Raw genomic sequence first — 17,385 nt, forward strand, 5'->3', positions numbered from 1 at the left:
AACAAGATCAGCATTTTTTTAGTAACTTTTTTAGCTCTCTGAACACTAAAACCTGCAGGTGGGTTTGAAAGTCATTTTATATTTGCAAAAATGACCAAAATTGCACATTTTATCAGAGCCAGAAACTGTAAAAACAGAAAAAAATAGTCAGATTTTCTGCTTTCTGACAATCCTTGAACTACTCATCTGTGACTTTCAGTTTGGTCGGGAAAATCTAAACTTCAAATGGTGGCATTTCATTAAAATCCCTTCTTTCTATATGTGTCATTTAAAACATTGTCAAATACATATTGGTCACTTTCGTCACATTCTGTAAAAAACAAGAAATTCTGCACATCTTGGTGCAACTGTGAAGCTACAAATGACTCAGCTGTGAACAACAGTCATGTGACAAAAATTCAGAAACGTTTCAGGTTAACTGTGAGGAGACAAGTATGAAACCAAATTAAAAATGTCAGTAATGGGTATTTACTGTATGTCCCTCCCCCACTCTTCTACCCACGTTTCCTGTCTCGCTCTCCACTGTCCTATATATAATAAAAGCAAAAAAATGTCAGTAATGAAATATTTCATCATGTAGAGTTTTGTGGTGATGCAGGATGTGCACAGAGAAGCTTCTAGTTTCCAGAAGCAGCTCAGAGAGAATAATTTGAAGAAAAAAAAAGAGGGAAATAAGGTGTTCTAATGTCAGATTTACCAAAACCACATGACACAGGCTGCTGCATGTTAAAAATTAATGGCTACAGTGGTTAAACGTGGTTATATTACAAACTCCAACAGTTCCAATGTGTTCTTGCCATTTTCTAATTCAATAAAATGTATTTAAATCCCGATGTTTTTTTTTGTCTAACGTAAAACAGGACACGATATTGTTGTATAATACTTTGAAAATACTGCAAAAACGAGTGTTGTGAAACTTAAAAAAATACACTCTCCCTGCTCTCTGAGACATTTATTAAGGATTAATGATACATTTACCAATGTGACATAAGATATTTAGACATTCTTAATAGATACGGAGTTTAAAATTTGATATAGGCACTTATTTTATGCTTTATTTTATGCCTCCACACTCCAGTCTGGGTGAATTTTGAACATATAAGGGTTAATATCATAGTCAGTCGTGTAAATTTTGTTGAAGGAAGCCAAAACTGTGCTCATGATTAATATTCAGTTGCTTTTGTGCAACCAAATGTCATTTTCTTACTTGCTTCTCGCTAATTTCGCTGTGCAAACATCTCAATGCATGCAAGCAGCGTTGAAACTCACAAAATAACGCTCTACCAGACAGAATTTCTCTTGTAGATTATTTGAGAACTGCGTGAGTGTTGTCTTTGTATTAAGCAGCGAAAATAAGTTGTGTTTGAGTCAGTTTGTGGTCCCACACACCATGCACAGTAGCTAATGTGTGCTACCAGTGATGAAACTAGATGTTGTGCAGCCCTCTCCCTCAGTGACGCCGTCTCATTCCACATCTGTACATGTGCGTTTGTTGTGTGTCCGCCTGCAGGTGTGTCTGAGTTGTGTAGTTGGTTCTAAATTCTCACCACTGGAATCAATACCTGTCTAGAGTGTGTCCAACAGACTGGATTACGCCTCCTTCTCTCAAGGCCACTTCTCACACACATGGCCTGCAGAGCTCCTCGTCGGTAATTGATCACAGTATCACACGGACCCACAACACGAGCAGCGGTCTCACAATTTCCACCATTTTCTTGCATCTCTTCTCTCCTCTCGTCTCACTCCTCTCCATCCATCACCCTCCTCTGCCTCTGGATATGGACTGTGGTGGTGTGAGAAAGAGTGTTCAGGCATCACGGGAACCTAACGGCAGCCGTTATTAGCCCTTTGAACTGAGCCGTCTCGCTCTCGCTGAGAGCCGCATTCCACAAACACACCCACCCGCGCCATTATGGTACGTAATAAGCATGTTGGCCTGCACATGCATGTTGCTGCAATCAATCACGCCGGCTCTTGTCGTGGGTGTTGCCCAAACACACGCGACAGAGACGGATGGACGTGAGGAAATTAAAATGAACAACCGCATGAAACTACAGATGGAAAACGCAGAGGTCGAAACATGTGCGGAATGAGAAGAAATGAGGTCGAAGAGATCAGAGATGTGACTGAAAATAGGATTCAAAGGATCCGCTACCACAACTTAATCAAATCCATGTTTGCAGGATAAAAAATACATACTGGTTAGGATAAACCTTTAAGTTGTTATTTTGATGGATTGGGTTGACAATCATGTTGCATTGACTGAATATTGTGTGTAAATTAAACCCAAATGTCTGCACTATTTAGAAGTCCCCTCCTCTACCTACATCACTTTAATTCTAATATTTGTCCACTTCAAAACTTGAATTTCTGGTTTATTTGAACTTTTAAAGCTGTAAACACTATTTTGATTAGTTGGGCTGACATTATTTTACACCAATTCAGTACTGTGTGTAAAATTTAAACTTAGTTGATTTAAAGCTAAACTGAAGTTGAGGTAACTACATTGCTCTCCCCTCATCTGCCTCCCTAACACTGGAGCAACTTCATTTTTAAAATCTGCTGATTTGAAGACTTCTAATTATGATAATTAAGTACATAAAACTTAAAAAGTCCTCTTAAATAACATGGAAATACTACTTCTATGAGCAACCTTTTATTAAGAGAAGCTCACTACAGTTTGCTGGTTGAACATATCTTTTAGTTCTATAAAATGCCAATCGGTGTTTCTCAACGTGAAAAACAACATCTTCAAATCTAATGTTTTGTCTTTAAACCAAAGATATTTAGGGTTAGTGTAAGAGAGGAATAAAGAACTCAGAAAGTATTTAGAATCACAGCATACTGATTTCTTTAAAAAACTGCGCAAATCAATAAAATAGTTGGAAATTAATTTAATAGTTAACAAGGAAGAAACTTTATTTGAACTGATGGTAGTTAATATAAAATGCAATATGAACTATTTTATTCCATCGTGTACATAATATCTAATGGTATTATAATCTAAATACTATGAATTACTTTATTCTTAGTAGTCATAACTCAAAAAGATTGACACAAACCGCTTTTTTTTCTACATCTTAAGGTCAGGATCTCAAGTCCAATCTCTTATTTACTTAGCTGAAATTGCACATTTATAAACTTGCATTCTATAAATATGCTAATTAAGTACATAACACCTAAAATTCATTTTAAAGAATGTGGAAAAACTATTGAAACTATTTAATTTTCATGAATAATCAACCACAATCAATCATTCAGTAAGTGATAGTTAACAATCCCTTCAGTTACAGAGGAAAAGCTAATTCCAGTAACTTAATATTGTTTGTTGGGTAAACTTAATTTTATCTCAAAAAAAAATTTACACAAATTGCTTGATAATTACATTTTCTTTACCTTGAGGTCAGGATTTCAAGTCTCCCTTCTTATCGATTTCACTGATTTTTTTGTTTGTTTAATTTTCCAACTTAAAAACTAATTAAGTACATAACACTTAAATTTCCTTTAAAAATGACATGGAAAAATTAGTTGAAAGAACTAGATTTCAAGAATAATCAACCATAATCAATCATTCAGTAAGTGATAATTAACAGTCCCTTTATACTATAGAGGAAATGCTTATTCTACTAAATTAATATTGTTTGTTGGTTGAACATAATTTCATCAAGTTGTCTTAACTCAAAAAGATTGACGCAAATTGTTTTATGACTAAATTTAATCCCCTTACTTATCTATTTCACTTTGTTTTTTTTTTTAAAATTCCAGTTTAAAAACTTGTGTTCATACAGGTTAACTTAAACTTTTATTTAAAATTTCCTTTTAAAACATACATAAAAACTAGTCAAAACTACCAGATTTTTAATAAGAACTTACCTAAAAAATTGTGTTCACGCCACTTATTTTTTATAAATAAGTGGCAATTATTTGTAGTAAAAAAAATCTAATGTCCCTTCACTTAATATAGTTTGTTGGTTGAACATATTTGCAATGGCAGTTCAAGAATTCTCTGATTTTTCAGTTGAGCTGGAGGCAAAGTTTACAGTAGACATGTATGGAAATACCTTAAAAACGTCAGTATTTAAATGTCTGTAGTATGTGGAGTTAACACCTGTGGATAGTTGGAAAAATAAACTAAAAACCTGATTGTTTTGGTTGAACCCAAACATAAATTTTTAGAGTGCACGGTGGATGAAAGGATGAGCGACACGAACGGGAAGGGAGAAAGACAGAACGGTTCAATTAAGAAAAATGTTGTTTAACCTGTGAATAAGGCCGGGGACTTGTGGTCTTTACCTTAATTTGTGTGTAAATCGATTTTGTTTTCGACTCTAATTTATCGCCCGTTTCACCTCCATCCCGCCCACGCAGCCTATTTTACGCTCCATGGCGTTCGTGCCTCACTTTATGGCTTCTCCTATCCCTCTCCGAACCAATCTTTCCCGCCTTCTTACCCTGTCGCTGGGCTCCCATCAATCCCCTCCGTTTCCCTACGACTCCGTTCCCAAAGCCCTTACATGAGCAATAGTGATCCCATCAGACGGCGGCCGGCAGAGGCGGGAAGAGACGCTCAGCGGAGAGAAAAGAGAGCGAGCGCTCCCTAAGCTCTGCTGTGATTGATAGTGATCCTGTCTGATGGCTGTGTATAGACTCAGCACTCAGTGAGACATTACCCTCCGACCCGCCTATCGATTCTTGCATTCGCCGCCCCAAACACACAAACACCGACCCTGACCCTGCTGAAAAACAACACCCACCGCTCGGCCACGTGTACAGTCCTGCAGATTGATAGTTTGGCTGCGAAACCTGATCAATCTGCTGCATAACAAACTTCCTGGCCGGGTGGCATGGCACCGGGTGTCCCGCTGACTGGTGCGTTTGGGTCAGGGTCTGGAGGCTTGAATATCAGGGAGAGGAAAAGAGGAAAAGAGCTCCAAGCACCGGGATGAACCGTTCACAACAGCAAATATACATGGGTTGCTCTCTCTTCTGCCTGTTCACATTCATTTCTTCTGTTTCCATGTTTAGTAGAAAGCATGAGGAGTGTTGCTAGAGAGCATGTGTGGCCTTTAGTGATGCCATCTCACTCAATATTACTGATTACTGGTGGAAACCACACTCATCTCTCAGTAACATCTGCCACGTGTTTGCCTGCAGGTTAAAGCTGAACGATATTGGAAAAAACTGACATGCAATGTTTTTTTTCTGAATCAACAGCTTAGTAAACATAAAGTTTATATAATATACAGTGCCAACTGCAAGATGCATCCCAAAGCCCTGCATCCAGGCTCTGAGCAGCTTCTCTAAACTCCATTATGATGTTGCATGATGGAAAAAAACAGCTTCAGCTGTAAGTCCTCATTCATAATGTCAAAATTTAGATCTATGTAGGGTTCTGTTATTGGACTGGACCACAAGTACGCTGTAACTATATAACATTCCATTTTGACAGCTCTGTTTTAATTTCTGCATTGTGTTTTTCAAGCGATAGGTGCATGACGTTGCAATATATTTATATTATATTTATTTTATACATTTTCTCACTTGTGTAATTTTGCTGCACTCCGAGTGCCGGGATGAACCGTCCACAACAACAACATTACTCAGATCCCTCTCCTGAGCCACGTTCGGGGCAGGAAGGGAAGCAGGAACGGGAAGCAGCGCCATCCATCAAGCCGACTCGGGTCAGACGGTTTGCAAATGATTCTTTTATCTGCTTGCACTACTTGAACTGCGAGGTGGGTGGGGTCCGCTGTGTTAAAAGACACGGGGAAAGTGTTTAAAGCTTGGCTAATATAAGAGTTTCAAACGGCGTAAAACAAAAAGGCTGAGAAGAATGTGAAACCTCGATTTGACCCGATATCGCGGACCCAGGAGTTAAACACACAGAGGGAATGTTTCCACTACTGTGAAGTCGAAAGGAGGCGAGAGCCAGAAAGAAAAGGGAGATGGAGGAGAGTGCCAACTGAGCACCGGCCTAATGGGCTTCAGAGACAAAACCACAGCTGGCTTTCGACATTAGTCTCCATGACGACAGAAGAAGCCTACTTATGGAGCCATTGTAGGAATAAAAAAAATAAATAATAAAGAAAGAGGCAGGCTGGTCGACAGGGGTTCATTGCTTTGTGAGAGTGTCCATCCCCTCTCTCTAATGGCTAATTAACTGCCACTTATTACTGCTCTGCATTAGCACAAATCATCGCCGATTACTGGAAATTTGGTTTCAGGTGGACACGTTTTTTTGTTCCATTTTAGATCTCAGCTTGACTAAAAGCAGAGCTGAGGTGTGTAACAAAGAGCTAAGAGATTTATTACAATAAAATGTAAAGGTAATTATTGATGTTTTTACAGTTTTAATGGGGATCTGGAGTTGGATTTTTACCACTTTTGCCGCTCTTTTAAGCTACACAGTTCATAATTTGAATGTTAAAAACACGTGAACACAAATAAACAAGGACAAAGGAATGAATTCAGCTTCACACATTTAAAATGGATAATATAGCATCTTTTTAACCTAAGCTATGTTCCAAAAAAAGGTGTTTGCCTGTCAACAGGATCAAGTTGGAATTTGGTGTCTTGCCCAACGACACTTATGCAACAGTTGGGAGTCAAACCATCAAACATTAAGATTAGTGGACAACCTGCTCTATGACAGGTGGTCATGGTCAAGTTAGAAAAACAAGGAAGTAAAATCTGGCACAACCAGGCCAAAACTCCAATTATGTAGTGAAACACAGCAGGTCCTCAGCTTACAATGCCCTCGACCTACAGCGTTTTGTGGTTAAAGTCTTGTTCCATCATTCCAACGTACGGCATTTCCGACGTTAAAACAAATATCGCGTGGGTACTAGTTTGCAAGCTGAGGGGATGAATACATCATCACATGGTGCTATACAAGGAAGACGGCTTTGGTTACATTTGCTGGTTGTACGCCACATTGGATTGTGGTGGATTTTCGGAGGTCAGAACTTGCGGTGAAAATCACGTTATGTCGCGCCATACGAACAGAACTCCGATGTAAGTCAAGACCCCCCTGTAACTGGAGCTTTTAAGATTTAAGAACAAATTAATCATCTATAACAACAACACTTGGAAGCAAAATGAGATGAAATTAAACACCCGACTTGCCCTAATTATAACAACAAATCAAGTTTTTGATTGTTCTGCAGGTTATGTCAGGTTTCTTGTGGAAGTTCTTAAACCATCTCACATGGGCAGCAGCTTTCACCAGTGGAGGTTTGCAGACTAGCATGCCTCGGGAGACCTGCACAGAAATGACGGAGAGTGATGGAGGTTCTATTAACAACGTATGTGATTGGATTCTGTGATCCAGGGAGGAAGCATGCTTGAACACATTACCATTTAAAAAACAATTAGATTTTTGATTTTTGACTTTATTTGCAGTTTTGCTTTGTTTTCCTTTGGTAAACACGGAAATGTTAAATTTTTTTCGTGATTTTAATTAGATATTATCTGTGATTTAACAAAACTATTTTTAAAAAGTATTCACCATTTTTCAATTCTTAATACGCATATTTTTTTTTCTTTCAAATAATGACAAATATCTGGGAAATAATGATTTTTTTGCTGATTTAAACAGTGAAAATAATGTAATTTTCATAGTCAAACATAAAAGAACAAAATTCCATGCATAAATGTTTTTTATTTTTTAATTATTTGCAGTTTTGGCTTGTTTTCTTATGGTTAACATTGAAATTTTTTTTCTGTGATTTTAATAGTTAGAATCTGTAATTTAACTAAACAGAGAAAATCTGTAAATCAACAGTAAATTGTTCAAGAACTTACAGCTAAAAAAAGGGAATTTTTTGAAAGTATACATCTAAATTTGCACCATAATATTATGGCACTGCGTATAAATAGCATACCGCTTCCAGCACATTTTGCATGTTATGTCGCTGCATTTGAACCTTTTCGACTGTCAGGTTTATTAATATAAAAAAGGTGAACATCAATGGGTAGTGGGTCATTTTTTGCAACTACATGGCATGCAGTGATATGTCAGATGCAAAAAGTAATATGTTCCATTACCACACGAAGTGACTATTTAGATGCTTTTTTCATTTTCATGATACCAGACTGAACTTTATCGTTCTGTGCATTGAAGTTGGTTTGAATCTCATGAATTTAAGTCAAACTATATAACAACTTTCCTACTGTTATTGATGAAGTATTTGTGTTTGTTGCCTAGACCTAGACCTACTACTTCCAGCTGGATATGCACAGATTCACTTGTACAGCCTTTCATAAAGTAAAATAAGATCAGATTTAAAGACATATTGCTCCAAAAAGAAGCACTTTTCTATGAATCTGTTATCAACTGACCATGTGCCAGGTTATAACTGATTAAATTTCTCCTCTAACCTGTCTTGTTACAGAACAGACACATGGGTTTTAGGGCAAACAGAAGCTGTGTTACTCTCAGACTAAGACACAAAGATGGTGAGATGAGCAGCGGATTTAGTCGGACAAGCTGGCACCGGCATCCAGTCTTTAAGTGTTTAAATGCGTCTGAGTCAGTTCTCGTCAGACAGAAGACGACACTGAGCTCCAACATTTCTATTAATGCACAGTGACGTGGAGAATTAATTGAACGTGTTCATACATACTCAGTCACAAAGGCCTGAAATTAAAGCATGCGCACACATACTCAGACTGTAAGTGCTCAATTACCCGTCGAGGGAAAATGGAATCAATGGAGTAAAACAATGAAAGGGGAGGGAAAAAAAATAAAAAAAAATCACACACTAAAAAAACAATGTTCAACCTGACTTGATCTGGAGAGTTTTCTATTTTTATTTTTTATCAAAGCGGAACATAAAAGATGAGCGGAGCGCTGATGCTTCGGTGCTGAGACCTCCTTCCGCAGGCCAAACTGATAAGAGAAACAAAAAGATTCTGTCGGATGATGAATGAGCCAAAAGTCCTTGAATGTTGGCGTCTGGTACTGAAAAGGAAACTTTGTGCAGTTTACCGACCAGCCCAACAGCTGTGTGTACAGTATGAGTGGGTCGGCGGTTTCAGACTGTTAAATACGCAAACTGTACAAGCTTTCTCCTCAGTCCTTCACCCTAAACAGGACTGCAAACTGAAAACAGATGATCCTTTTCCAACAGCCGATGTCTGACTGGAACCAGGACCTCCCAGTTTAGGTGTTTCCCACCAAGGCTGAAACAAACTCTACGCCTACAAACGTTTAGAACCAAGAACTGCTGATGTCATGAGATGAGTCGGGGTTAGGTGACCAACAAAATGACTAAACTTTGTGGTTTCCTGTTAAAAACCAGAGCTGGTCTGCATAACCAAAGGAAGAAGATCAACCAGAGTTTTAGCTCTCCCAGTGCTGTTCTTGAGAGAGTTCCAAGAACAAAATCCAAGTTTCAAGAACAAAATCCATGTTCTTGAGAGAGTTTCAAGAACTAAATCTTAGATTTAACAACAAAATTCATGTTCTTGAGAGAGTTCCAAGAACAAAATCCAAGTTTCAAGAACAAAATCCATGTTCTTGGAACTTGCATTTTGTTCTTGAAATTCTCTGCAATTTCAAAATCCTTATTTGAAGACAAACTATACAGTTCTGCAATGACGTAGCATCAAAAAGCAAACTGGTTTTTAGAAGATCTGCAGCTTGAACCAACTTTTAACCTGCAATAGCACCATCTAAGAAGTAATAACTGGTCTGTATTGGTAGAAAAGGGGGTAAAAATATGTTAAATTATGCTTTTTGTGTCTTTGCTTGATCACAAATGGACGTGTTGTGTAAATTTCATCATCTATGACGTCCACAAACATGGAAGATTTGTAACTGTGTGGACTACAAATGTGCCAGAAAAACAAATCCTTGTCATAAGAAGAGACTCTACAGGGACATTCTCAGTCATCCACACCTTTAAAATTCATCATCATTAATAAAGTTGTAATCGAAGTGGTAGCTACAGGATTCTGGAGGTGATGTAGAGGTGTACAATCCAAAATTCTCCAGATATCCCATGCTACATTCGCCCACTGTGCTCGACACGGTTCAGGAATAATAACCGACACCATGCTACAGTCTGATCTATGGTGTAAAAAGAGCAAAGTCAAGCCTTTCAGAGACATCCGCAGGTGCTTCGAGTGTTTTTCTGTGTTCAATACGAGGGGCAATGTGACCGTCAGTGAAACAGACCAACGCTGTTGTAGTGTGAATAGAACCGCCGGCACATCTCCTGTCTGCTTTCAAAACCTTGACTTTAAGTCTGCCTGCTGCTAGAAACCTCTCTGACTCTCCAGTATTCTGCCTGCAGAAGGCACAACTTTGTCGAAAAACAGGATATTGGAGCAAAATAGTGATTTTAAATTGAATATTCTGTGAAGAAATACAGTTGTGCAACGGTTTAAATTGTAAATAAAGCACAGTGCGGCTGCAGAGAACCTGTTGGTGTGGGATTACCAACGTTCAGCCTCAGATCGGGCTGATTTTCCGAGCTCGTGCATCCCAGTGTGCATGTGTTTGGGGGTGTCGGTGTCAGCGCTGATGATGTGGCTGCCTCTCTCCACTGAACATGAGCAGACTCTGTCAGAGTCGACAGTCTATCAGCGCAACATCCCGACCATCACTCGCTCTCCTCCTCTGTCTCTCCAGCCTTATCAGTGTCCTTCCATCCGTCCCGCGTTCAATTTTTCATTTCAGGTTCAATCTTCCTCCATGTCCTCTCGCTCCTCCTCTTCCTCCCCCTCCATCTTCCCCTGTCAATCTGTCGTCCCCGCCCTCCCCGTCTCTTTCTCCCACGAAGTCAATAAGCCTCTCCATGCGGTGGCAACCTGTCAATCATCGTATCGGCCCGGCGAAATGTGCACTCGTGGACCTGGAGGGGCTTTTCTGAGAGCGTATGGGAACATGTGCGGCACATAAAGCATCGGGAAGCAGAGTTTGTCCGTTCAGCTGCTATTTAACAGATAAACAAATGTTCCTGTCAGTCAAGATGCTCAAATATCAGAAGTTTTACTTGTTTGAAGCAGTTTCTGGGTGCTATTTTCACATTTTTCATCACTATAGGCTAATTTTTCTTTGCAATACAACATTCTGCAAGTCTATGGAAACAGAACAACCATGACTACAAGTAGAAAGAACTTAGAAATATCCTCTGTGCAGAATGACACAGTTAGAATGTCATAAAAAAATGCCAAAAATGTGCAAAAAATAACTACAATCAACATGTATAACATTTAGAAAGATTTTCCTGCATTAATTTGCATTAATAAAGTTTATCCTTATCCAGCTTTATCTTTTGCAAGTGTTCACAAGTGTTACAAATACTGGAAAACGTGTCAGCTGCACATACTATACATATTTTACTACTAACATTTTTTTTTTTAAAATTTATTTTCAGTACTGCTTTCTACTCTGTGTAAATACTCCCGAAATGTCTAAGAATTTTTGGCATTAAGCTGTTGGTCACAGCTGAGTCACTAATAGCTTCATGGTTGCACAGAGGAGCACAGAATTTTAAGTTTTTTATAGAATCTACTTACAGCAAACTGTTTATTTTTGGCAAATTTTCAAATGAGTGATGTAGAATAAAATAATTTTGATAAAAAGATGTAGCAGCATATTACAGGAGAGTAAATCTAATTTATTTTGTTTTTATAGTTTCTGGCTCTGATAATGGTGCAGTTTTGGTGACATTTGGTGAGGGTTTAGAGGGTTAAAATGCACACAAATGTCTCCTAAATACATACTACACATGATGTCCACATCCTAAACAGTTAATGCGAATAAATGGAAAGTGGAAAACCACCTCTAACAAATAGTATCATGGACATGGAAATAAAAATATAAGTTTTTTCCGTCTGTGTTTGTGTGTGGGCGTCCTGCGAGCTTTCTACTGATCATTCACTGAAACTCGTCCTATACTTATCCTTTGAAGAGCTTCGAGTTTCTGCTGCTTCACGCTTTTCTTTCATTCTAACTATTGCGCTCTTCATCTGTTTTATTCCAAAACAAACTGCAGCTGCTGCCGGCAGCATAAAAGACATCACTTTCCGTGTGCCCAGGGGTATTTCTCAAGAGGGAACAGGAAATGAAAAAGGTATCGGCTGAATCACTATTGTGCCTCATAAACGGGGAGGAGGAAAGTAGCGAAGTTGGCATTTATTCACATGAAGATCCTGCAGGTTATTAAGTGAGTCCTTGTGCAGTAAATGACATGCAAACAGACACCGTGAATCACACAACAGCTGGCCGCACGGGTCCGTTTAGGATCTAACGCCGATGCCCGGCATTAAGGTTTATGGATATGTAGGTGTCCTCCTGAAATGTGTTGTATTTATCCGGCATTTATTCAAAGGGGACAAAGCAGTGGGATGCGCATCTGAGCGCTCATAAAGTCAGCCCACGTCCCAGTGCAACATCCTGGCCATATAAGCAATGCCTGCTCTGCTCTGCTCTTGCTGCTGGAATATGAAATATGCATGGACCATAAAGAGCATATGGACCATCCATCTCAATATCCGCTACACCGAACCATCAAAAAGATCATTAAACGCAACACACACCGGCTCGCTCGCACGCACACCAACACACAAAATGGCACATAAACATGCACTCCCACGTCGTGCATAATGGTTTATCAGTTTCAGCACCAACTTTGTGCTGACGGTGCACACGCAATAAAGGCGCAGACACATGCAAACGGAGGGGGGAGGGGTGGGGGAGGCTCGGCAGTGATTTGCTCACTTTAGATTCTTAATCTAAAAGACACCGCAAACAGAAAGTAGTCTTCAAACGGAGAAACACGTGTCTTTGTTGTTCTGTCTTATCCCTTTTCAACCAAAAACAACCAGGTGCTAGTTCAGCGCTGGTGCTTAGTTGGTTCAAATCCCGTGCCTTCTCAGAACTGCTTTGCTTTTCCATTGAGTTGGAGCCACGTCACTGCATCACCATAAAACATCAGCATGTCACTGCATGTGTAGCCGTTCAACAATGTTCGCGCAACGTAACCATGCAAGTGCTGTTCCTGACTTTGTAAGCCTACATTGCGATCCAGAAACAAATAATCAAACTGTTACTAGATGCGCATCTTCATCGTAGTCACGAGCAACGGCGACTAAGTTTAAGAAGACAATGATGTTAAGAATCAAAACATCATTGTCAAAGATGTGGCGTTCAGGGCCCCAGTTGGAATCATGGAATGCAGCAGGTCAAAATAGGACTCTTTTGGCCTACCACTGCTGCATCCCAGCTCCCTTTTCTGGTCCATGTAGTCATTTTTGAGCTAATTTGAGGAGTTACTCGAGGCTCCACTCCTATCCGGCTGCAGCCATCTCCCACTAGATCGTTTGGAACACCGGCTTGGTCAGAGAGCCTCCCTGTAACTTCGACTGAATACATATGAAGACCACAGTGCCAGGAAGCATTAGGTCTCCTCCTCAGACCACTGCTGCTTGGATTTGAGGTCCATATTTATGGGTTTTCAACACATTAACACTAAACACTAGCACGACTACTACGACTGCTGGCTAGGGTGTTTAACCCTCCTGTTGTCCTCATTTACAAGCACCAAAAAATACTGTTTCCTTGTCTGAAAAAAATCCAAAAATTCAGCAAAAAAATCCCCCAAATTTCTGAAAATTTGCAAAACCTTCAGGAAGAAAATTCCAATAATTCCATAAAACTTTCCCTTAAAAGTTTTATTTTTAAAAAAATCCCCCAAATTTGGCAAGAAAATTCTTGTAAATATTTTCAAAAAATTAGTAAAAATCTTCCAAAAAAAAAATCCTAAAAATATTTAAAGTTATTACATATATATCAGTAAAACTTCTAATAATTTCTTTAAGAACATTCACATAAAAATCAACCAAAATCCAGCGAAATCCGCTGGATTTTGGTTGATTTTTATGTGAATGTTCTTAAGAAACATTTTTAATATTTCTTTTTTCCCACCAAAAAATGTTCAAAGATGTCCCAAAAATGTTGAAAATGTGGACATCAGAAGTTTCACTGTGAAAATATATTTGATTTCCATATTTTCAAACTTTAAAACGGGTCAATTTTGACCCGCAGGACAACAGGAGGGTTAAAAATGGCGGTTCTGTGTTTTCATCGTTGATCGTCGGTCAGCGTAACCCCGCCCCCAGCCCTTGACGTACTCGGTTCTTAATTCTGGCCCAGCAAAGAGTTAGTGCCTGAAAAGCACCAGTTTTTGGAGCCTGGAACCGGTGCTTTGTTGGTGGAAACACAAAGAACTGGTGCTAAGTCAGGCACTGGCTCCGAACTAGCACTGGAACCAGCCTCCTACACCTCTCCAAGCCGTCTACGTCTTCTTCTGCACACCTGTCAGCCTCCGTCACTATCTCTGGCCCTCCACTGCAGGGAATTAAAATTTAATACGAAGCTCAGGGGGAGAGAATCGACACATCCGTATGCACTGTAGAAACAAATGCGCAAACAAAGAGGGGGAACAAAAGAGAGAGGCGCGGGACAGGAAGTGAAGGTGATGGATGGCGGAGAAAATGGTGGAGATCAGGAGGAAAATCAGGATGACTCAGGAAGTCGGTAAATTCTCATTCACTCCGGTTTCACAGAAAATGACAAGTGAAAACAGAGACTACCGCTGGGTAAGCACCACTGTATCTAAATCTATCCATCTGTCCTCTTTCATCGCCTCCCTTCTTCTCTCGCATCTCTCTAATCTCTAACTTGTATGTGTCAGCAAGGAGCCTGACACTAAGTCAGAGTCATATTCTATCATCCATGCCGACAGAGACGGGACAAACAGGACAGCTACAAGACGGGCTGCCTTTTTATCTAATCTCCTCACTCTTTCCTCCTTCCTCCCTTCCTTCCATCCCACTTTTCCCCAACGGTTGTCAGCTCAGGTGCAGCGAGCATCAATCTGCTAATGGGTGCCGCTCGCTTCGCACCGCAGCCTAAAAAGCCCCAAAGTTTCATTTTATTTTGTAAGAAAGAGGCCAGAAAAGGAGGTGGACAAGACGAGTGCGAGTTAGAGCTGTGTGATACATCATTTCAGCTTAAACTTCTAAATGTGTGAGGCGAGGCAAATGAACTCTATTTTTTGCTGCTCGGTACAAAAAGAAAACTCTCATGGTTCTCGTTTGCAATGAAAAATCTACAAGAGAAGCCGGTCTGATGGAACATTTGCTCCAATTTAAGGGTTCTTGTCAATTTTTTGACTTTGTTTAAAAGACAAAGAGTTTGCTGTACATGCAGGCTAAACACGTGCACAGCAAAACGAAGGATTAATGGGAGGAAAACAATGAAAAGGAGGATTTGGTTGCAGAAAGAAAGGCCAGATCTGTGCACCATCTATGGAAGTCTTCACCAGTGTTGTACCACGACAGAGGTTCAAAACGACCTTTTTTTAAAAACATTTTCATATCCTGTGCAGACGGACTCCACTATAAAATCATCTTATTCACTTGGAAGGAATCTTTTTTTTCAAATAGTTATTTAAGTCATCAGGTGGAAGCTGCAGTATTTTTTTTTCAATTTCTCACAGCATGCATGACAGAAAAACACAACACAGTTCTTTCAACATTGTGCAGCCCTTCGATGAATGTGGATATTTCTGCTGTAAAACACTGGGGCTCCACAGGGATTATTCTGACTCACCGGATGTAGACTTCAAGTATCAGCTGGCTACTAGTTGCTCATTTTTACAAGGTTTTCTTCTCCTTCCAGCAGTCTGCATACTACAGTTTCCAAAATTCACTTTACATATACAGAAAATTACAACCAGTTCAAGCTTTGCAGAGAATCTGGATTGTGCAGTAAAGGCCATGATGCTAGTTTTTTTTTTTTTTCAAAAGATTGTCCATTTTAATGACAAAACAATCCCCCTCGTGAGTATTTTGCAGCGATGCCGTTGCTGCATTCTCTAACGTAGACCGACTCTTTTGGACGTAGCCTCGTGTGGCTATTCAAGGAACAGCACGCTTTCACTTTCCAGTCCTGGATGTTGCTGCTTGGTCTAACTTGACTTTCTGTACTTGTGCTGTTTGTAAGAGTCCAAAATTTCCTCCACGTTTGGTTCAATTTTGCTTTTGGACACCATTACCAAAACCCTGAGCTAAATTTTAAATGTCATTGCATGAATATTGTGAGTTTTGGTTAATTTTCTTGACCAAACTGCACATCACAGACATGAGTTCAGAGACAGGCAGAAAGTTAAAAATGTGACTATTATTTATGCTTTTACAGTTTTTGGTTCTGATAAATTTGATTTTTGAAAATATAAAATAAGTTTCAAACCACCCGGCAGGTTTTGGGGTTCAGAGAGTCAATATAGTTACCAAATAAAGTTTCAAAAATCTGCTTCAGTTTCTAAAAAGTCTCAGAATTTTTATCATGAGACTGTTGGTCACAGCTGAGTCACTAAGGGCCTTAATGGTTACACAGAGAAGCACAGAATTTTTTGTTTTTTACAGAATCTACTTAGAGCAAACCGTTTATGTTTTACAAATTTTTAAGAATAAAGTGATTTTGGTAAAACGTCACGATTTGAAGCTTGGATTGAGATTGATGAAGCAGCACGTCACAGGTGAGTAAATCTGATTCTTTTTGTTTCTACAGGTTCTCTCATTACTTCACACTTAGTTTGAATTTGCTTTTGGACACTTTTTCATAAAGTACTAAGCTAAATTTCAAGCTTCACTGCATGAATATTGTGAGTTTTACCAAACTTCGACACTTTTCTGCATAAAAGCTTGTGTTTTGAAGGAGCTCCAACTCATAAGGTGACTTTCCAATGCAGGAACTCGGGACAGGTTTCCATTTCCAATACCTTCAACAAGGTGCACTTAAACAACAACAAACTCCTGTTCTATAAGCATGTAGAACAACAAAGGCTTCTTATGTTAACATATATGGTCAATTTTGGATTGAAGATGGCCATGTTTTTGAAAAAAGAGGACTAGTAACAGATGAGAACATCGAACCTGGAGTTACTTCTAGCCCTGAAAGAGGTTCTACAGGGTCGGAATAAAAGACGAGACCACCATAAACATGCTACTGCAGAGGGAAACATATCTAATGCTACCTTGCACAGCTCATTTACAACCTGAGTGAGATTTTTTTAAATGCACTAACTTGGATGCCCATAACACTTTCTCCCACTTCCCACTCTTATTTCTCAACCACCTATCTGGGGATTCGCTCCACCTCCGGTGGCTCCATCGTACCTCCAGTGCGCTGAATATCACAGAAAATGTGAATGCAGCAATAGTCAGGGACTGTCATTTGGCGTGCTGCTGCCTTCTGCTTCGAGATTTAAAAATATCTCTTTTGAAACCAGATGTGCCACCTGCTCACCCCGGCTGCCATGGAGCTCTTTTGACTAAACCGGCTCCCTGTCTTGTTAACAGCGCTTTGAT

General features: G+C 39.5%; 1 protein-coding gene across 2 annotated transcripts in view; it reads right to left on the reverse strand.

The window, feature by feature from the left end:
* The window catches only part of efna3b (ephrin-A3b), a 99,677-nt gene that overhangs the window by 34,117 nt on the left and 48,175 nt on the right, over positions 1 to 17,385 (reverse strand). The gene's annotated exons all lie outside the window — the stretch shown is intronic.

Source organism: Amphiprion ocellaris, chromosome 9 (assembly GCF_022539595.1).
Source record: "Amphiprion ocellaris isolate individual 3 ecotype Okinawa chromosome 9, ASM2253959v1, whole genome shotgun sequence".
Taxonomy (NCBI): Eukaryota; Metazoa; Chordata; class Actinopteri; family Pomacentridae; genus Amphiprion; species Amphiprion ocellaris.